The sequence below is a fragment of the Schistocerca americana genome, chromosome 3, assembly GCF_021461395.2.
Source record: "Schistocerca americana isolate TAMUIC-IGC-003095 chromosome 3, iqSchAmer2.1, whole genome shotgun sequence".
NCBI classification, from domain to species: Eukaryota; Metazoa; Arthropoda; class Insecta; order Orthoptera; family Acrididae; genus Schistocerca; species Schistocerca americana.
The window spans coordinates 270,370,993-270,394,813 of record NC_060121.1 but is presented as its reverse complement, the minus strand read 5'-3'; the positions used below and the strand labels follow the sequence as shown (position 1 = coordinate 270,394,813).

The 23,821-nt window shown below is 44.9% G+C and overlaps 1 protein-coding gene across 3 annotated transcripts in view; it reads right to left on the bottom strand.

The window, feature by feature from the left end:
* Positions 1-23,821, bottom strand: part of LOC124605241 (transmembrane ascorbate-dependent reductase CYB561) — a 299,305-nt gene that overhangs the window by 206,505 nt on the left and 68,979 nt on the right. The gene's annotated exons all lie outside the window — the stretch shown is intronic.

Sequence of the window (23,821 nt, the reverse complement as noted above, 5' to 3'; positions counted from 1 at the left end):
CACGGCGTGCAAGTTAGCCGCACTATATTCATCCTGTATTTAAGAACGAGACGATTTAACGATTTCTGTCCAACTGTACACATATCTGTTTGACGCCCATGACAAAGCGATGAAAGGTAAAATGTTTATCACTTGCTATATTTTCACTCTCCACGCGGTAAAACTTCAGCGTCAGGCTTTATTAGTTATAGAGGTGTGAGAGAAAAGTAATGGGACTGACAAAGCCGCAAGCGATCTGGCAACGCTGTGTTGTTCTGCTTGTGTAGACAGGTGTTCAAAATGGTTCAATTGGCTCTGAGCACTATGGGACTCAACTGCTGAGGTCATTAGTCCCCTAGAACTTAGAACTACTAAAACCTAACTAGCATAAGGACATCACACACATCCATGCCCGAGGCAGGATTCGAACCTGCGACCGTAGCGGTCTCGCGGTTCCAGATTGCAGCGCCAGAACCACGCGGTCACTTCGGCAGGCTAGTTAGACAGGTGTGTTCGTCCCTTCCAGATGCTAAGTCCGAGTTTCAGCTCCGTACAGTCATCACGTGATTTTTGAGAGCGCCATCACTATAGTTATGATTTTGTTGTGTGTTACGAAAATGGAACAGCGGAATTTAAAGCAACGTTACGCTATGGAGTTTTGTGTTAAACTTGGGGAATCCACGAGTGTGGGCTTTGAAAAGTTAAAACAGGTCTATATGGAACATTCCTTATCAGGGCGAAAGTTTTTCGCTGTCACAAATCATGTTTGGAAAGCCGAGAAGACATTGAAGATGAATCTCGTTCAGGACGACCTTCAACTTCAAAACCGACGAAAACGTTTTAACGTGTGCATGCTGTTGTGAGACTGTTCCTCCAGGACAAACTTGTCAACCAAGTGTGACTCGGGTGAGACCGGACATTGCAGACAAGTGGATGCTGCACCATGACTATTCCCTATGTCACAGGGCCACATCCATCACGATTTTTTTTTACCTCGAAAGGCATTCCTCATTTTCCACAACTCCCCCCCCCCCCCATTCATCTGATATGAGCCCTTATTACTTTTTTCTTTTGTCGAAATTGAAAAACATCTTAAGGAGGAAATCATTTTGGGACTCTGGAGAACATTCAAAAGAATGTGATCGACATGTTAAAGGCCATATCAGTTGAAGACTTTCAGCGCTGGACCAAGATTGGGAACAACGGCTTCGCCGGTGTGTATCTATCGAAGGGAACTGCTTTGAAGGGGACAATACCGTCGTTTGAAAACAAAAATAAGTAAAAAAATAATAAATACTTTGGTACACAAAACATCAGTCTCGCTACTTTTTCACTCACGTCCTATACCATCGATTCTAATCGCAACACATTTTGGAGACAGTATTCACAAAAAAAGGTTGAAATGGCTGTAAGCACTATGGGACTTAACATCTGAGGTCTTCAGTCCCCTATAACTTAGAACTACTTAAACCTAACTAACCTAAGGACATCACACACATCCATGCCCGAGGCAGGATTCGAACCTGCGACCGCAGCATGAGCGCGGTTCCGGACTGAAGCGCCTAGAACCCCTCAGCCACATCGACCGGCACAGTATTCGCATATACCAGTGAATGTACCTGTACAATTATATCAGTTTACGACACATAGTGCTGGAGGTATGACGTCATAAAAATTGAGATACGAATAATTAGCGTTCTGCTTCTTCAACCGTACGAGTTTTACACGCTCAGCGTCATATATTTAATTTATTGACTCACTTGTCAAGTAATCGGACGTTTCTTTAAAAAAATGATGTGGAGTGAGGGGGGTTACTGACAGCTATTTAATAACTTTAGTTGTTGAAGTAATTTTCCAAGTTATGAGAGCTGTTCGGAGCATAAGGTCTGATCGGTCGCGAAATGAAAATCACAGTGAACATCAAAAATTTTTTATTCGCAACAGTTAGCCACACCTTCCAGCTATCTCTTTAAACAGTTGCCACTGCGACTTAGAAATTTGTAGTGGCGTTGTACAAACTTTCCAGTATCCTCGTCATAGAAAGCAGCCGCCTGTGCTTTCCGCCAATTCTCTACGCTGATCTGCCTTTCGTCGTTTTCATAGCCAGCGGTACATGTGAGCACAGACGAACAACGGAGGGAGCCAATTAAGGGCTGTATTGTGGATGATCAAACACTTCCCATCGAAAACGTCGCTGGAGTGTCTTCATTGCCCCTGGAGAACGCGGCTGAAATAGTCTTGAAGATAGAAACGCATGACACTTATGTTATGTGGGCTGCATAGCTTCAGGCAAAATCTCTTCCCAGATCTACATACATCTACAGCTACATCTACATTTATACTCCGCAAGCCACCCAACGGTGTGTGGCGGAGGGCACTTTACGTGCCACGGTCATTACCTCCCTTTTCTGTTCCCGTCGCGTATGGTTCGCGGGAAGAACGACTGTCTGAAAGCCTCCGTACGCGCTCAAATCTCTCTAATTTAACATTCGTGATCTCTTCGGGAGGTATAAGTAGGGGGGAGCAATATATTCGATACCTCATCCAGAAACGCACCCTCTCGAAACCTGGACAGCAAGCTACACCGCGATGCAGAGCGCCTCTCTTGCAGAGTCTGCCACTTGAGTTTGCTAAACATCTCCGTAGCGCTATCACGGTTACCAAATAACCCTGTGACGAAACGCGCCGCTCTTCTTTGGATCTTCTCTATCTCCTCCGTCAACCCGATCTCGTACGGATCCCACACTGATGAGCAATACTCAAGTATAGGTCGAACGAGTGTTTTGTAAGCCACCTCCTTTGTTGATGGACTACATTTTCTAAGGACTCTCCTAATGAATCTCAACCTGGCACCCGCCTTACCAACAATTAATTTTATATGATCATTCCACTTCAAATCGTTCCGCACGCATACCCCCAGATATTTTACAGAAGTAACTGCTACCAGTGTTTGTTCCGCTATCATATAATCATACAATAAAGGATCCTTCTTTCAATGTATTCGCAATACATTACATTTGTCTATGTTGAGGGTCAGTTGTCACTCCCTGCACCAAGTGCCTATCCGCTGCAGATCTTCCTGCATTTCGCTACAATTTTCTAATGCTGCAACTTCTCTGTATACTACAGTATCATCCACGAAAAGCCGCATGGAACTTCCGACACTATCTACTAGGTCATTTACATATATTGTGAAAAGCAATGGTCCCATAACACTCCCCTGTGGCACGCCAGAGGTTACTTTAACGTCTGTAGACGTCTCCCCATTGATAACAACATGCTGTGTTCTGTTTGCTAAAAACTCTTCAATCCAGCCACACAGCTGGTCTGATGTTCCGTAGGCTCTTACTTTGTTTATCAGGCGACAGTGCGGAACTGTATCGAACGCCTTCCGGAAGTCAAGGAAAATAGCATCTACCTGGGAGCCTGTATCTAATATTTTCTGGGAGACGCTGTTAATTTAGGCATTTATACGCGATCGCTTGGCGCTCTGAACTGAAAAGAGCGACGTGAAGCGATCGAAAGGCGCACTAAAGACACTGCCCAACACATCTGTGCAAAGTTCCATCGGATTTTCACAGTGGTTTTCACTTCGCGCCTAATCGGACCTTACTTTCCGAATACGCCACGTACATACATTTCTTTTCTACAGTTTCATAATTTCACTAGTCTCATGCTGTTGGACACTGCTGTATCCAAAAATGTCTTGCGATTGAGCTTTATGCTGTTCCGTAGCACTTCGAGTGCAAAATTCAGGAACAAAGGTCTAATTTTTCTCATGCCAAACTTTTGGATGTTAGTGTACTTCGATGGCGCGGAATAGTCGTTAAGTTGCAGTGGGCAGGGCCCACCCCGGCTGTACGTTATTTTGCAACGACAACAAGCAAAGTGGAGAAGTTAGCGGTGTGTTTTAATTCCGCGCTGCAGCTGGGGGAAGTACAGAGGGCTCCCCTCCAGCACTCGCGTGATGAAGCGGGCAGTCTTCCTACTCCCTTCTGCTGAGCTCATCAGCCAGAGGACACGCAGCCGCACTGCGTCCGCTGCTTGCTTACACCACTGAGACTCATCTGAAGTTGCGTCTCGCCTCGCACGACGTCATTATGTAGAAGCTAACACTCCCTGGTTGCTACGTTTCCTGCCTGCTACTCGTAACGTAGGAGACGTTTGTCGAGAGATTTGGAGTGAGAGGCAAGTAATATGGTATCTCAATTTAAAACCAATAAACCCCTAATTCTTTCAAGAATACGACTCCGACGTATAATATAACTTCTAACGTCCGAGTACCGTACAAATGAGTTGATATGTGGAGCATGTCAAGTCTTCATGGCTAAGGAAGCAACACACTGCTGAATGTTTATGATATCGTATCTCCTAAACTGTGTGCTGCACAAAGATGTAATATCGCAGATACATTCAGTGTGGTATGCGTGGATACTGGCTGCAAACTCTATTGCGACAGTCGGTATTAAAGAAGTAACGGATTAAAGCGTCATGTCTGAGGTCGAAGTTTTACTGCATGTGGAGCGTAAAAGTAGTAAGCGATAAACTTTTTTTTTCTTTTTCTTTTTGGGAGGGGGGGGGGGGGGGGGGAGTGAGGGAGAGACAGACAGCGTGAAAGTATTTCGTAAAAGTTTGAAATTATGTGTACAGCTTCTTGGAAGTCGCTATGTGTTCTCATTCTCAAACACTGGACAAAGAAAGTGGGCCGGCCAGTGTGGCCACGCGGTTAAAGGCGCTTCAGTCTGGAACCGCGCGACCACTACGGTCGCAGGTTCGAATCCTGCCTCGGGCATGGATGTGCGTGATGTCCTTAGGTTAGTGAGGTTTAAGTAGTTCTAAGTTCTGGGGGACTGATGACCTCAGATGTTAAGTCCCATAGTGCTCAGAGCCATTTGAACCATTTGAATAAAGTGGGAGTATTTTTGCGCTGTCAGACTGCCTCGAGACAAACACGCAGTTTATAACTGTAATACATGGTGTTGCAAAAAAGAATATACGTATTACAAACTACTATGTTGTCAAAGCTCTCGATTGCTGCGCCACGGTTCGTTATTGGTGGAACGAATACATCGTCTAGTTTATATTCAGTACGACTAGATGTCGTTTGTCTTCTTTTTGTTTGGTTATCGTCATATGTTGCGAAATAGGTACTCTGTAGCTGAAACAATTTTGTGTCTCCGAGTTTGCAAAGTGATTACAGTGCAAACACATTTCACACAAATTTTGGTCTAACATTTAGTTCAAAAAATGGTTCAAATGGCTCTGAGCACTATGGGACTTAACATCTGAGGTTATCAGTCCCCTAGACTTAGAACTACGTAAACCTAACTAACCTAAGGACATCTCACACATCCATGCCCGAGGCAGGATTCGGACCTGCGACCGTAGCGGTCGCGCGGTTCCAGACTGAAGCGCCTAGAACCGCTTGGCCACCGCGGCCGGCAAACATTTAGTTGTTTTAAAAATTAGCCCAAAACTATCAGTTTCTAACGCAGAAAAACAACGATGCGCTAGCAAACGGCATTTGCTGATGTAAGCGAGAAATCAAGCGGAAATCACCGTAAGTACAAATCAACATATTCTTAACGAGTTGTTTTTCGATCTAAAAGCAAATGAAAATGTAAATAATTTAATTACAGACCACTGATGATGCCTTACCTCAGTAATGTGAAACGCGTCTGATTAAAAAAATAGAACCACGCATTTTTCTAGTTGCAACGACAGAACAAAAGTACCCTCAAGGAGGGTTTGGAAGTTAATGCAGGATATTGGCGCAAAGACTAGTGATCAGGAACTCTACGCCACCACCTCCTCCCCTTGCGCCGCAAATACTGGCACTGAAAACACGGGGTGTATCAAAAATAATCAACCGATCTGGCAGGTCTTTATTTCTGAAACTAATAAACATATACAATAAATTTTGATTTTTGATGAACGAGAAACTCTAAAAGTCTTTTTTCATTACTTTATACAGGAGCTCAGTGTGCCCCCCTTGAGATGCACGCCATATATCTATGCGGTATTCAAATTGTTCCCACACTGCAGCTGGCATGTCCGGTTATGTGAGGTCTTGGTTCATTCATTATTGTTGGTAATGGAGGCACATAAACACAATCTTTTATAAACCCTCACAAGAAATAATCACATACAGCGAGGTTCGGTGAGCTTGGAGGCCAGTAATGTAAGGCTGAATAATTTGGTCCAGTGCTTGTGAATCCAGACGTGTCAACACGTACTGTTTTGAACCGGTTATTAGCAGTGTACACTGCTGCTGCCACCTAGCGGGAACCATGTAAGACTCGAGATTTGCTCTTTCCAACAGTACATTGTCACCCACATATCGCAATTAACATACCATTTTTTTTTTTAAGTAGGATGATTCTTTATCATAGGCCTACATCACCAGGATTCGATCCGGCGTACCTGCGACTCGACCGCCGAAGCACAGGCGTTCATTAGCGACTTCAGCTATTGAGGCAAGTTAAGCTATCACTATAAATGCTTATTATTATTTGTATTTACGACAGCTACATGCAAGCTAGTAAATTAGCAGAGTGGTCACTACTTTGGGAAAAAACTTCAGTTTCTCGGTTGGTTAAACGAAGTTGAGTGAATCCAGTTTGAGTCGACTCAGTGAGTAAAGCTACTCCGCAGCGCTGAAAACCGATGTTGGATTCTTGGCGTCGCAGGAGAGACGCTGAACACGCAGCTATGGAAGGGAATGCAGCAGAATGCTTGTTGGCAAAAACACATGGGAACTGGTGGTGTGGGATGACCGCAGCGTATTGGGCACAGAACGAAGTTGAGGACGAGACTACCGGCACTGGCGCCGAGCAGACACAAAGGGGCGCCTTGAGAGGCGTGGGAGAGTGTGAGAGCGCGAGAGGCACGTGGCTGGCCGGAGGTCCCGGCGCTCCCGTGGGAGGCGCCCAGCGACCAGCGTCCACTGACCCCGCCCTCCTGTACCGCAAAAAGCCCTCCGCTCTGTACCACCAGCTCTCCCGCACTTGTCTCGTAAGCCCCCTTCACTCCGTGGCGAATGGAAGCGATCACAAGCGTATGTTCTTTCGCAGACGATTCGCCAGGGTTCTCTATCATTCGCTTTTACACTGAGGCGACACAAGTGATGACATAGCGATATGCACGTATATGGCCGTAGTATCTCCCTCGGCCATGGGTTTGTGTGTTTGTCCTTAGGATAATTTAGGTTAAGTAGTGTGTAAGCTTAGGGACTGATGACCTTAGCAGTTAAGTCCCACAAGATTTCACACACACACACACACACACACACACACACACACACACTGCATGACAGGAATTAACACACTTTGGGCGCGGAATGGTAGTTTGAGATAGACGCATGGGACATTCCATTTCGGAAATCGTTAGGGAATTCAACATTCCGAGATCCACAGTGTCAAGAAAGTGCCAACAATACCAAATTTCAGGCATTACCTCTCACCATGAACAAGGCAGTGGCCGACGGCTTTCACTTAACGACCGAGAGCAGCGGTATTTGCGTAGAGTTGTCATTGCTAACAGACAAGGAACATTGCGTGAAATGACCGCAGGAATCAGTGTCGGACGTACGACGAACGTAGGACAGTGCGGCGAAATTTGGCGTTAATGGGTTATGGCAGAGTATGACCAACGCGAGTGCCTTTGCTAACAGCACGACATAGGCTGCAGCGCCTCTCCTGGGCTCGTGATCATACCAGTTGGACGCTAGACAATTCGAAAATGGTGGTTTGGCAGATGAGTCCCGATTACTGCAAATTTAAATACCTGGGGTCGTACATACAGGAGGACTGGAAAGCGAGATACAACACCGAATAAGTTGCGGTTGGAACAACTGGAGGAAAATGAGTGGAGTGTTGTGTGACAAGAAGGTGAGCATTGGGTTGAAAGGGAAAGTGTACAAGTCGGTGGTAAGGCCTGCTATGATATACGGGGCAGAGACATGGCCCATCACAGTAGCCCAGGAGAGGAAGATGGAAGTGGCGGAAATGAGGATGCTGAGGTGGATGTGTGGGGAAACAAGGAAGGACAGGATTAGAAATGAATTTGTTAGAGGAGCTGTGAAAGTGGGACCCATGGGGAAAAAGATACAAGAGAGCAGACTAAGGTGGTACGGTCACTTACAGAGAAAAGGGAAAGAGTATATCGGAAACAGAGTTGAAGATATAATGATTGAAGGAGCGAGAAGGAGAGGAAGGCCGAAGATGAGGTGGAAGGATAAGATATCCGGGGACGTAAGGGAGAAAGGATGGAAGAAGGAAGAGGCGATGGATAGAGTACTACGTAGAAGGATCCAGAAGAGCAACGCCGACCCTACGTGACGTGGAACAAGGCGACGACAAAGTAGAAAAAGAAGAAGAAGAAGAAGAAGAAGAACTGATGGTAGGGTTCAAGAATGGCGAAGACCCCACGAGGCCATGGACCCAAGTTGCCAATAAGATACTGCGCGAGCTGCTGGTAGCTCAGTAATGGCGTGTGCTGTGTTTACATGGATTGGACTGGGTCCCCTGGTAAAAATGGCTATGTTCGACTGCTTGAAAATCATACGGAGCAATTCATGGGCCTCATCTTCCCCAATAACTATGGAATTTGTATGAATGACAATGCGCCATGCCACTGGACCACAGTGGTTCGCTATTGGTTTGAAGAACATTCTGGAAAAGTCGAGCGATTGATTTGACCGCCAAGCTAGCCCGACCTGAGCCCCATCGGACATTCGTGGGACTTAATCGAGAGGTCAGTTCGTGCACAAAATCCTGCACCGTCAACACTTCCGCAACTATGGACGGCTGTAGAGGCAGCATGGCTCAAAATTTCTGCAGGGGAGTAGTTGTTGAGTTCATGCCACATCGAGTTGCTGCACAATGCCGGCAAAAGGAGGTGCTACACGATATTAGGAGACACGTCATGGCTTCTGTCACTATGTCTGAACAAGTGTTTACGCTAGACGAACGAAAGGGAAAACGACACAGTGAGCGTAAGCTATAAACGTTTGCGTTATTGTTTTGTGGGGCTAGTAGTCTGCATACAGGATGTAACACTATACACGGAGAACATAAATAAAACCGATACTGCAGGGACGGCTTCCTGACTGGAAATGGAGGAAAGAGGTCCTCTGAACATGTCTCTGGAAAGGCATTGTTGCCACGGCGTACGGCGCTGACGAACGAAAGTTCCTCGACCACGTACCGTGTGTTTCTTGCTTGGTTCAGGCTATTTGATTGGCGGAGCGGACTGTAAGCAGCAGAATGGAACAGTCTTCATGTCTGGAACAAGCCGAGACGGTATTTGTGTACTGCGACGCAGATAGAAACGGCCGAGGGGCACCACGGCTATACCAAAACAAATAACCTCACAGACACCAACCACATCACACAACATTTCAAGCTCTTTTTGGGCGTTTGTGTGATCGTGGGTCCTTTCAGACAGACGAACGTGCAGGGAGGCGGCGGACTGTGCAGTCACCAGATTTGAAGGTCCTGTTCTACAGGATGAAGCAAACCCTAGTACAAGCTCCAGACAAATGGCCCGCCAACAGGGTGTTGGTCAAAGTACAATAATGTGTATCCTGCATGACAGATGCTGCTATCCCTGTCACATACAACGAGTGCACGCAAAGATTATCAGCAGCGGATTTCCCTCCCCGGAAAGTATTTTGTCGATGGTTTTTGCTCTAAATGGCTCTGACTTAACATTTGAGGTCATCAGTCCCCTAGAACTCAGAACTACTTAAACCTAACTAACCTAAGGACATCACACACATCCATGCCCGAGGCAGAATTCGAACCTGCGACCGTAGCGGTCGCGCGGTTCCAGACTGAAGCGCCTAGAACCGCTCGGCCGCACAGGCCGGCGATGGTTTATGTACCAGACCTTCACAATTATGGGATTTCTGTCATCTTCTTCTTTACTGACAAAGCAACCTTTACCAGAACTGGCATCGTCAACCTGCAAAACCGTCATCTGTGGGCAACAGACATTTCTCGGGGAATGGCTGAACGTCTCATCAGCATCGGTTCAGCATCAATGTATGGGTAGGCATTCTTGTCAACCATATACTTGGACCAGTTATTATTCCACAAAGCCTCGACGGAAGAAGGTACATTGATTTCCGGTGGAATACTCTGCCTGTGATTCTTGAGAATGTTTGGGTTTGGGTTGTTTGGGGGAAGAGACCAAACTGCGAGGTCATCTGTCTCATCGGATTAGGGAAGGACGGGGAAGGAAGTCGGCCGTACCCTTTCAAAGGAACCATCCTGGGATTTGCCTGGAGCGATTTAGGGAAATCAGGATGACCGGACCCGGGATTGAACCGTCGTCCTCCCGAATGCGAGTCCAGTATGCTAACCACTGCGCCACTTCGCTCGGACACTTGAGAATGTGCCTTTGACAATACGACAAGTTACGAGGTTTCTGCATGACCGAGCACCACCCCACTTCCGCTTTGGAATTCGCCGACACCTATCATCATCTTCCCCGGATGTGGTTAGGGCACGGAGACCCTGTAGCATGGCCTGCTAGATCACCGGGCTTAAACTTTCTGGATTTTATTACCTCTGGAGGCATTGAAAAGCTTTGTGTATGCTGAACCAGTTCATGATATGCAGACCCTTCAACAGCGTCCTCAGTTATTCGGAGAGAGGCCGGAACGTGCGGAAGAGTGTGGCAATCCACGAGGCGACGTGTGAACGTGTGAACTGCATCCCATGGAGGACACTTTGACCACGTGTTGTGATGTGAATGCGATGCGGCTCTGTACCGTGTTCCGAGACGATTTGTTGTCATTGCACGCACACCGCCCATTTCCGGATACATGGTCATAGGACCTTTTCTCCTCTAACGAATCTCGTTGTCGATACTATGTGGGCTGAGGCATGAACAGCAATTTCGATTGAGGAGCATGGCGCGCTAGTGTAGTCCGTGCAGTTGTGCAAAGCCACTGTGCCAGAGTGGCGTTGTGGTTAGCACAAAAAAGAAAAAAAGAAAGAGCGTGTGGGAGACCCGGGTTCGGACCCTGACCTTGGTACAAATTTTCATTCGTCTCTTCAGCCTGCTTATATACATAATAAAAGAGACTTAGAACTATCATAGACAAAAGAGCACCATGGATGCCCAGCTTCGTATCTGTATTTTACAGTGATAATTTATTACTCACGAATAAGAGACTCCCTTTTCATATTACCTTACTAAATTTCCATTTTATTTGTTTTAAAGTACTTATTAACAGGATGACATATGTACAGCATTGTCATAGATAATAACTGTGACCACACCGTAATCCATTATCTCTGCCCTTCCAATAAGCTGACTTTTCTAAACGAATATACTTTCCGAAACAACAATCGTATTTGTCAATGTCGCCTTGAATTGTGAATTACTTACTGCTAGTACAGCCTAACGTGCTTACTGTGACAAATTTTGTCTAGCTAAAGATTGTTTGACCAGACTGACAGTACCTGCTCTTCCCGTCGCTCCGGTCTGAACAAACAGATCAATGCAAAACACATTTTTGGACAGTTGGAAATGCATATATAAGGTGGCATCATAAATTTATCCTTGTTATTTCACGACGTTCTGTTCTTTTTTGAAGATTTTTTCGCTACATTCCCACAACTCATCCCAACGACTTCAGTTATTCCAAATACGTCATTATTTACAACTATGGAAGTGCGAAAGTTTCGCAGGGATTCTCTAGTCTAATTAACTCATCGTCTTACGTCCCCAGTAGGCTCTGCGATTACTTCGGCAATTTTCTACCAATAATTTTTTTCCTTCGGCTCTTGTGTTACTGTTGATCTCTTGGATCTGAAAGCACTCACGGCATCTCTATTACTCTATCAGCAACCTTACATTAACTTGGGTCTGTTTCATCGCTCGAGAAACTCTTAACAATAACACTAGACCTGATGGGATAAGGCTTTCTGTACTACTAGCTGCTGATTATTTCCTATAAATGTTCCATGCAATTCATGTCGGGGGATCTGGGTGCACTCGCTCGAATTGTCCTTCGAAACAATCGCGACCAACTGTGATCCAGTGACATGACATGGTTGTTTGGGAAGATGAATGGCTGCCGAATATAACGATTTCTAGTCAATGATCGGTTCATCAGTCCACTCCATGTATCCACAGTCCGCACCATTATGGAGCCACCACCAGCCTCCACATTTCCTTATTGACAACTTGGTTCAAATGGTTCTGAGCACTATGGGACTTAACTACTGTGGTCATCAGTCCCCTAGAACTTAGAACTACTTAAACCTAACTAACCTAAGGACATCACACACATCCATGCCCGAGGCAGGGTTCGAACCTGCGACCGTAGCGGTCACTCGGTTCCAGACTGGAGCGCCTAGAACCGCGCGGCCACTCCGGCCGGCTATTGACAACTCGTGTCCCCCAGCGTATTCTGGAAATCGGCATGAATGCCCTTTGCTTTCATACCTCTGTTTACGAAGTACTTAATCACTTTCGATCTTCGCAAATCACTACGCGGGAACTACAACAGAGCCACATCCCTGCCACGACTCCCTTCCAAGAGCACTAACGTGGCACACGTTTACAGGCAACACTCCAATGAATATTACGTGAACAACTCGTTGCGCTAGCACTGACCTCTAGTGGTAATTCCGAGAACTTTTCAAACCACCTTCGTATAGTTGGGAGACGAACAGGAAAACTTTATTTCATTATACAGCGGAAAAATTCGTGCAGTAATCTTCTATAGTCAGGGGTAGATAAATGAAAAAACAGAAATGAAAATAACAATCGGGTTTCGAACAGGGGGCCCAAAAGCATGAACCCGTTACACTTGCAACTGTCGTACCGCTTGGGTTGAACCATGCACTCGCTGAAAGGCACATGAAGTACCTCGAAACCTTTGACCGTCGTTTTCTCGGAAATGGTAGAGTATATATGGATAAGAGGAGATATGCGTTCGCTTATTTTGACCTCTCTTCCAGTGTGCGAAGTTTGCGGGAAATCTGATTACGGCACTTGCATGATGTTCTCGTGACACTTGCTTCACCATTCTATAAAATGGTTGTTAGAAATAAGAATACCAATTATCTCACTGACTTGTTATTTCTTGGTTTAAGAAAATATCTACAAAAAGTGAGCATAATTTATCTTTTGTCATTTTACAAATTAAAATGTTAAGGAAATTCTTTTTAATTCTAAATTTCAATTAGGCGCTAATGTTGATATGGTGGGGAAACGGTTGGGTGGCGGGGGGGGGGGGGGGTTACTAGCTAATATCCGATTGCATTCATGAGTAACGGTCTCAGAGCTGCTGTGGTTGCCAACCCTTGAATCAGATGCCGGTGCGGCTCACGTTTCAGTATTCCACCTAGCTGCCAGCGCTAGAGCTACGCGGAAAACCGAGGCTGCCGGGACGTGTAGTTTGTTTGTGTTACGCTTTAATTAAATGAGGAACTTTGTAGCTCGCCGCCGTACATAACATGGTGACATAATCACGCTATTCAGTGGCGCCGCGAGCAGAATCGGCAAGCAGCCGGCTTTATCTGTCGCCGGTTTGCACGAAGCTTCGCAAAGCCCTCTAGTTTTCCGCTCGTGAGCGCCCGTGTCAGCTGGAGGCAGCCGACTGCGTCCGTCCCGACGATGACTGCTCCACTGTGGCCGCAGAGGAAAAAAAAAGTGGCTCCGCCCAAAGAGCGATATTCTGTTTGATCTCTCCGGGTGCGGTTCATGCGGGCTGCAGTCTGGCCGAAACCAGTACTGACTTGCAGCCGCTATGGATCCCTGCAACTGCACGGCAGACTCCGTGACAGGAGGGATCTCTGTCCGTGCATGTTTCCAACTTATTAATCCTTTCACCACCACTGAGGCATATGTGGCCCACGTTACGTTATCGAAGAACCAGGGGAATTCAATGCATGTTATTACTATGCACAGTGCATCAACTTGCTTTGTGCAAAAATGGTTTCACGACATACCATACGTAGGAAGATCGATGGGACTATGAGACGGGAACTCAATTTTGCGTTATAATTTAGTGTTTAATTCAATAAATGTAACAGATTTGCACTTTTCAACCAAAAAGTATTTAAAGATGATCACTAACTATAGATTTTATTTGCATTCCAAGACGCTGCTTATGTGCGTTTTTCCATTTACTTTTTCAACTCGAAAATGCTGCAAATCTTCACTTAACTCCTGCTAACTAACTCTCTCTCCTGTCTGTAGTTATATTGTGTGGGAGTATAATGTAAGTTTGTGAGCTGGAGGGTGCTTATTGAATAATTATCGATTTAGTTTATGTAAGAGTGTATTGTTTAGTAGAAATATTTGAAATACCTTATTTTCATGTTCTTCATGATTCAAAATGTAAATTAATGTTTTTACTGGGGTGATTTCAACAGGATTGCAGTCGCATTGTTCAGTGCCTAAGCGACTTGAGCCTAATGTTGGCCATATCGTTAACCACTCTCACGTGAGAGAAGGTATCCATCTTTGTCAGAAATGAAGTCAGATTATGTTACCGAGCGAGGTGGCGCAGTGGTTAGCACATTGGACTCGCATTCGGGAGGTCGACGGTTCAACCCCGCGTCCGGCCATCCTGATTTAGGTTTTCTGTGATTTCCCTAAATCGCTCCAGGCAAATGCCGGGATGGTTCCTTTGAAAGGGCACGGCCGACTTCCTTCCCTAATCCGATGAGACCGATGTCCTCGCTGTTTGGTCTCTTCCCCCAAACAACCCAACCCGGTTATGTTAACTTTTACGTTTTCACAGTGCGTATTTTATTGAAGTTTTACCACCAAAGGCCACTGATCAGCGTTGGCAGCCATCCATCATGGCTTGGCGTAAAAATTCACCGGTTATCGAACAAAAGCGGCGGGAGTAGTAACACACAGACGGAATAAAGGTCGCAACACCAAAAAATAATTAATGTAGAGCAATGATATTTCGGGTATTAATTTGCGTAGGTAGCAAATTGAAGTGATTAACACTGCAAGATCACAGCAAAATGGAAGTGCGGTATAAGGCACTGCAAGTGTGAAATGCTGGTACATCGACGGAACGTTCAATGAAAGCGTGCAAACCTGCATGCATGTGTTGTGCAGGTTGGCGATGTCAACTTGTGGGATGGAGTTCCATGAGTGTCGCACTTGGTTGGTCAATACAGGGACGGTTAATGCCGCTTGAGGATGATGCTGGAGTTGTCGTCCGATGATGTTCCGTATGTGCTCGATTGGAGACAGATCTGGTAACCGAGAAGGACAAGTCAACATTAAAGTACTCTGTAGGGCAGGCTGGCTTAAAACAGCGGTATGTGGGCGAGCTTATCATGTTGGGAAACACCCACTGGAATGAAACTTCCTGACTGATTAAAACTGTGTGCCGGACCGAGACTCGAACTCGGGACCTTATCCTTTCACGGGCAAGTGCTCTACCAAGGTCCCGAGTTCGAGTCTCGGTCCGATAGACAGTTTTAACCTGTCACGAAGTTTCATATCAGCGCACACTACGCTGCAGAGTGAAAATCTCATTCTGGAAAGCTTTTCATGAATGGCAGCACAACAAGCCTAATCACCCAGACTGACATACAAATTTTCAGTCAGATAACCACGAGAGTACTCCTGCTATCATACGAAATAGCCCGGAGACAGTAGGCCTAACCCCAGACGTAAGCGCAATGTGTCTAACAGGCAGACAGGCCGGGTGCAGGTCCCCAACTGGCCTCCTAACCAACACACGGCCATCACTGGCACCGAGGCAGAACCAACTTTCATCAGAAAGCATAACAGATGACCACCCTGTCCTCCAGTGAGCTGTCGCTTGACATCACTGATGTCGCAAGTGACGGCGGTTAAGGGTAACTGGAATGACTCTACAGGCCGTCTGACTCGGAGCGGTCATTGAAGTAACCGATTTGTAACACCTCGTTGTGTCATCGTAGTGCCAACTGCTGCTCAAACTGCTGTTGCAGATGCAGTAGGATGTGACAGAGCCGTAAGCCGAAGACGATGGTCTTCTCTCTCAGTAGCACTACGTGGCCGTCCGAAGCCCAGTCTTTTGGCTCAGATGGCTCTGAGCACTATGGGACTCAACATCCTAGGTCATAAGTCCCCTAGAACTTAGAACTACTTAAACCTAACTAACCCAAGGACATCACACACAGCCATGCCCGAGGCAGGATTCGAACCCGCGACCGTAGCAGCCTCGCGGCTCCGGACTGCAGCGCCAGAACCGCACGGCCACCGCGGCCGGCAGTCTTTTGGCGAGCGGACATTCTTGTGAACACAGCTACCAGCAATCAAATACAATGACTACATTCCTGGCAAGTGTTTCTGCAATATTGCAGAAGGAACATTCAGCTTCTAGTAGCCCTATTACGCGACCTTGTTCAAACTCAGCGAAATCTTGATAATGACGCCTTTGTCACTTTAAGGCATTCTTGACTAACATCAACTTACCATGTTCAATTTCGAAGGTATCTAACGCACAATATCCTTACAGGGTGTATTTAAAGCGAACTTGGTTTATATCCTCATAGTGGCGCCACTCTTAAGCCACGCCGGCCGGTGTGGCCGAGCGGTTCTAGACGCTTCAGTCTGGAACCGCGCGACCGCTACGGCCGCAGTTTCGAATCCTGCCTCGGGCGTGGATGTGTGTGATGTTGGTTCAAATGGCTCTGAGCACTATGGGACTTAACTTCTGAGGTCATCAGTCCCCTAGAACACAGAACTACTTAAACCTAACTAACCTAAGGACATCACACACATCCATGCCCGAGGCAGGATTCGAACCTGCGACCGCAGCGGCCGCGCGGTTCCAGACTGTAAGCGCCTAGACCCGCTCGTCCACCACGGCCAGCATGTGTGTGATGTTCTTAGGTTGGTTAGGTTTAAGTAGTTCTGAGTTCTAGGGGACTGATGACCTAGATGTTAAGTCCCATAGTGCTCAGAGCCATTTGAACCATCTTATGTCACAGGCGAAAATTAGAATAGACAATCTTTCAGATGTAGAAACACGGCTACCAACTTCAGTTTATATCGCACAACTCCTCCTTGGTGAGGCCATTTTTTCCGTCAGTATATGGAACATTTTTTAATAGCGATATAATTAAAATATCTTACAGAAGCTATCATAAAAGGTGTAACAATGGTAAATACTCCCATCGCTGTACGAATGTGCTATGTCGACGCGATTAAGCCTGCACGCGAATGCTTCAAATTATTCGCCATCTTCTAACGCTTCTAACGTCGCTTAACTGGGGGAATGTTTCCTTTACGTCATTTTCTCTAACAAGAAGGCACATTTCAGTGTATGATGATGAAGATTAATAGTGTTCTTCCGGACGTTCTACCGCGTTGCTGTTTCCATTTTACTAAGAGATTGGTTGGAGTCCACGTAAAGAGTACACACAACAGCAAAACTCGCAGCCATTGTAGAAGGCGGCTAGGTCGGCCATCGAAATATTGGGTAGAAAATGGAAGCAACAACTCGTCAGAACGTCCGGAGGTACACTGATAATCAATTTCGTTTAGAAAACCTGACAGATACTGATAAAGAGCTCACCATTTGAAATAGCCTACCGACATTTGAAACATTTGTAATCATAAGTACGACTCAAATGCTTTTCTCGAACTATATGTACCATACATGAAAATACAGGATCATTTGATTACAACTGGGACGAGTAGGTCACACACTTAAATACAAGTGAGACGTGTGTCCAACCCCTCCTCGAACTGGAAAACGGAACAGCGGGAAATATTGTTTTCATATTCTTACTTTTGACTACAATATTAATTAATTACACAGTAATGTTTTTCACTCCGAAAACAAGTGGTAGCGAAACGGTTAAGTGATGCAGAAAGTTCAGGCACGATTTCATGGCTTGTTTATCCGTGTTAATAAGTTCTGACACGTCTCATCACTAGTCATCTGTTGGTTGTTTTTGCACTGCAAGGATTGTAGCTAAGTTTCAAACCAAGCGAACTTCAATAAAGCTCTTTCGCCTCTGCAGCCCATGTCGTTAAAGCACGCTGGTGCTACCTGCTACCCAAACGTAGCTGGTTCGAGTTTGGTGGTGGAAGCCATAAAATTATTTGCAGACCAGGGAAGGAGAGGTGGTGGTTCAAGGGACGTGCAGCAAGACGTTGCTGTGGTGTCTTACCTTAAAGAAAGTAAGTACATGGTTATTCATAAGGTTTCAGAAGATGACTGCACTAAAACTGCAATACATACAAAGAAACGACATGTGTCAGTGGATAGAGTATTCTTGTAAGTTTCAATTCGTAATACACGTCATAACGTAGTTGTACAAGGAGAGAGGCGTGTCACGACATGCAGACGAAGCATCCCTTCCGTTTTGTCGCGTCGAATTAGTTCGTGTCTGCAGATAAGCAACGCAATTAGCAGGTTTGCAAAGCGGGCTGCTGTTGCGCCTAATTCGTGAATAGCACGCACGTACTGATGTTCGCCGCATCACGAACGGTTCCCATATTGAGCACCCGTGCCGCGCGGGATTAGCCAAGCGGTCTATGGCGCTGCAGTCACTGACTGTGCGGCTGGTCCCGGCGGAGGTTCGAGTCCTCCCACGGGCATGGGTGAGTGTGTTTGTCCTTAGGATAATGTAGGGTAAGTAGTGTGTAAGCTTAGGGACTGACGACCTTAGCAGTTAAGCCCCATAAGATTCCACACACATTTGAACATTTTGAGCACCCGTAATGTGAGTCAAAAGTCCGAGGGATGCTTTATTCACTGATATGTGTGTGTGTGTGTGTGTGTGTGTGTGTGTGTGTGTGTGTGTGTGTGTGTGTGTGTTTTCTGTAGGTCTTGTAGTTCTTTTGTTCCCCACTTCTGAAACCCCAGAGACACTTACGAAAAATCCTTTATTCGAATGCGAAAACCTCTCAAACAGATAAACTGGTGTGATTGTAGGATTTTTGCTTGGACATCAAGGAATAAATAACCTGGCAATTTAACCAGAATGGCCGAAAAAAAATGGGGAGAAGGGGGTCACAAATAAATAAATAAGAACCATAAATTATTATACATGTTCTTAGGTGCCGTCGATAAACATGGATCAGAAGATTACTATACACTGGAAAGACACGGATGGCTACATCACCCTACTCAGATGAAGATGACTTTAAAAAATATTTATTAATATTTCTTCAAAGAGGAAGTGTTTTTAGTTTTCACATTTCGAGTATTTGAAACTGAACTTCTTAATGTTTAAAAAAATCTGTGGCCAACTATGGCAGTAAATTCCACATACTTAAACAGAGAAAAAACCGTTTCATGTAAACTTAATTGTTGATAAAGCATTCTGATACGTAACATTATGTATTTGCAATTTTCAGCTCACATGAATTGACCAGAATGTCTGCAGCTCGCACAGTCTCGCAAATAATGTTAAAAATGTCCTTCAGTTGCTGCTTCGAAGACTCTCGTACGGTGTCGAAAATTTTCTCACGTTTCCATGACAAGTTTATAAGCCATTCGTTGGGTATTACGCAAGAAGTGACTACCTTTGGTGCTCTCGCAGACAGCAAATTCAGGGAACTGTGGTCAAGTTGACACGTATACTTTGAAAAAATTACTCCCTTCGTAGCTGATCTGTCGTAACAGACACTGGGTACTGCATTTATAATAATATGACTGAAATGTGCTGGAGGCCAATGAAACATAAACTGCATTATACGAGTACATCGCACATTCCGTAATAGGTCAGAAACCTCAGCAGACTGACTCACCGGTTACACCATACAAATGTTTATTGCAACAACTTTACCACATGTATACATGACTTCTCCCAGTTATGTTGATATGAGGAATCCGCCCAAAATGTTGGCCTGGAGTGTAATTGTAGTATAGTGTTAAAAGTACTAACTAGTGAAACTTATTGGTAATTCGATCGCAGTGGAAGGACACACAGCCACATATACACTGTTTGATCCAAAGTATTCTGACACCTATTAATGGACATTAATTTGGGGTGTGTCTACCATTTGGCTTCATGACTCTGCTGAGGACATTTTCAATGAGCTGTGTGAATGTATGGACCGTAACACTACCTCCTCTGTACTTTACTATTGGCGCTACACATGATGGCAGGTAACGTTCTCCATACATTCGCCAAACCCAAACCTTTCCATCGGATTCCCACAAAGTGTAGCGTGGTTCATTACTCCAATTCACTCGTTTCCAGTTATCCACTGCCCAATGCTGTCGCTGTTTACACCATCTCAAGCATCGCTTACGACTAAATACAGAAATACATGGGTTACCAGGAGCTGCTCGACCACTGCAGCCTACCTTTTTTAACTTCCTACTGACAGTCATCGTGCTAACTGCAGTGCTGATAGTACTTTTATAGTCCCTCTCTGTCAGTCCGTGAGATGTACGTGGTCTTTGTTTAGCTGTGTTTGTTCCTTCGTGTTTCCACTTCAGAGACGCATCAGTAGCGGTAGACTCTGGCTCATTTAGAAGGGTTAAAATGTTGTTACCCAGGTGATATCCACTAGAATTTCACTAGAGCGATATCGTGTTTCCCTAATATTCCCAACAAAGTTCGCCGAGAATTTCTGTTACACTTTCGCATGGGCTGTGCCGACCTGTTAACGATCCTCGCTGCACGTTTCTGGAATAGGACGACGTCTATTGCCATAGCTGCTCCAAAGGAATTACAAGCACTAGAACACTATTGTAGAATTACTCACACTACCATCTTGTACGTATTCAACTTCAGACATGAACTGCATTTCCGCATGTCCCCATCGACATAGCTAAGTGTTCCATTCGTCTTCCCTAAAGCTGATTTACGTACTCGTTCCATTTCATACAGCTTCCAACATTAAAATGGTCAAATAGCTCTGAGCACCATGGGACTTAACTTCTGAGGTCATCAGTCCCCTACAATTTAGAACTACTTAAACCTACCTAACCTAAGGACATCACACACATCCATCCCCGACGCAGGATTCGAACCTGCGACCGTAGCGGTCGCGCGGTTCCATACTGTAGCGCCTAGATCCGCTCGGCCACCCCGGCCGGCGTTCCGACATTATCCCTAAGTACTTACACGATCTTACGTGCTCAAGAGATGGACCACTAATCTTATAATCAGTTGAGGTAGGAGTTTTTTTTCTCTTTGTTATAGGCGTTTATCAACATTTGAAATAGGCTGCCGCACACCAATCGACGACATTTCCCTGTAGACAACGAATGAGCTTAACGCCTGCGCGGCTCCGAAGGGTGGAGTGACGTCAGCTGCGACGGAGAAGCTTCACACTTGCTCGCAAGTGACGTCAAAATGTCAGCGGCACATTTTGAGTAAGCCGAAAGTGACACTGCACCAGCTTCTGCCGTGAGTGAGTGTATGCACGAAAATCCCAGAAACAACAGCTAAATATTTCACTCGCCGCGATTTAAGCTATTCTCTTAAGTTCTTGCCTAACCACACCCTCGGAAATAGCGATATAAACAGCTAAATATTTGATACAAACAGTGAGTATAAACTATCGTTGCTGGTCTTTTCTTTCGTAGTAATTTCATCTTTAGTTTTCTAATTAGACAGAGGTCACAAAATCGAAGAAACTCATTCCCGACAGCTCGCGTTTATACGGTAAACAAAAAAATTAATGTATTACATTCATTAGAAAGTCCCAGAAGGAATTAAAAAGACTACGGCAAAAGAAGTTAGTGTTGCACATACACATACTTTGTTCAGTTTCGTAATCCACGATCTTAACTACGTTACACGGAACACATGCATCTTACACGATGAAAGGTGTTTAATCTCCGACAGAAGGTACTGGGGAGCTTGCGCGAAGAGGAGTCGGTGAAGTAGAAAGAGTGTGGTAGTCACGCAATTTGTCCGGCCGCAGCCACCCTAGCTGGGAGTATGAAGCACTAATATCATCATGTCGGTGAATGTTGCAGGTGTAACGCACACAGGCATTCATTGTTACCTCTAACCGTCTTTTGTTTCCACTACTCATGTCTTGTTGAATTACATCACAATAGTGGAGGTTCGGTAGAACGAGTGCAGGCGTTTCACGTCCTGTGGAAATACGTTCCGAAACTTTTTGAGAGCATTGAGACAAGCGGACGTCTTCCGGCACACTGCGACTGTATTCTCTGCCCAGCTGAGATGCTCATCCAAAGTTACACGCAAGTTCTTAACTGTTTTCTGATATGGCATTGGAATAAAAACAGAGAAATACGGCTAAACCAATATGGTGTCTATTGCATCGAGTGACACGTCATTTCGACGTCACTACCCATAGCTGGGGTATGTGGGAAGTGTAAGGGGATGTGGATAATGTGAACCGCGCATGCCTTAACGTTTGCTATTTAAAAACAGTATCATAAGCAAACAAACGTAGTGCTGCTGACTTTATTGAATAAATCGTTTATGTAAATTGGTAAAAAAGAGTTCTTACTACTCTTCCTTGGAGCGTACCAGTGTTACGATTGAAGACGTCAAGAAACCACCACGCTTGCCAGATTTCCATGCGGGATCAAGACTTAGGCCGGTATTACACTATCAAATTTCTTTGTCAAAGATTTGATCAAAGATGTGATCCAATATTCCGTCCAATATATTTGACAAAGATCTTTGACGTAGCGCTAGAAGGGGTATTACACTGTCATCAAATTTTTCGTCAAAGTTCAAGATGGCTGACAACAACTTGTTATTTAACCGCAGCAGTTCTACGTACTCCAATTGCATTGTGTGCACATGCGGAAAAGAAGTGGGGGGAAAAAAATGGAACCATACATACGAGGTTGACAGTCTTAAAAGTCCTGGGATTACAACTTGATAATAAATTCAGTTGGGAGGAGCACACCACAGAGCTGCAGAAAGGCCTTAACAAATCTGTATTTGCAATTCGAGTGTTAGCAGACATAGGCAACATAAAAATGAAAAAGCTTGCATACTTTCATTCCATAATGTCATATGGGATAATATTTTGGGGGTAAATCTTGAAGTCAAACAAAAGTTTTCAAGATCCAAAAGCGTGTAATACGTATTATTTGTGGAGTAAATTCACGGACCTCCTGCAGAAACCTCTTCAAAGAACTGGGTATACTAACTACTGCCTCTCAGTATATTTACTTCTTAATGAATTTGTCGTAAATAATATATCTCTTTTTCCAACAAACAACTCAGTTCATACATACAAATACCAGGAACAAAAATGATCTGCACAAGGACTTAAAAGCACTTACTTTAGTTCAAAAAGGGGTCCACTACTCAGGAACACTCATCTTCAATAATTTGCCAGCAAACATACAAAATTTAGTTAGAAATAAAGATCAGTTTAAAAGGAGCCTGAAAGACTTACTACTGGCCAACTCCTACTCCATTGGCGAAATTTTTAATAAAAACATATGATGTATTGTATTCATTCATACTATTAGTATTGTTATTTCAGCTTAAAAAATCGACATGTTCCACATCCACGAGGATCTCCTCAGCACGGATCTATGGAACGAAAAACTAATCTAATCTGGGTGAAGCCGTGGGTTTTACGACGACACGATAAAAGAAGTCAACAAAACTTGTTACGTGAGCTTACAGTGGAAGACGTTAAGTCGTACATCAATTACTTAAGAATGGATGATCATACATTCCTGTATGTGCTCAGTGAAGTGTATCCTCATATCACAAAGCACAATGTTCACTTAAGAACTGCTACATCTTCAGAAGACAAGCTCACTATAACACTCCGATTCCTTGCTACAGGAGAGGGTTATGTTAGGTTGGGTTAGGTTAGGTCAGGTTAGGTCTCCAATCTTATCTATTTTTATATTCAGGGTGCCTCACGTTGTAAAGCGCCTCAT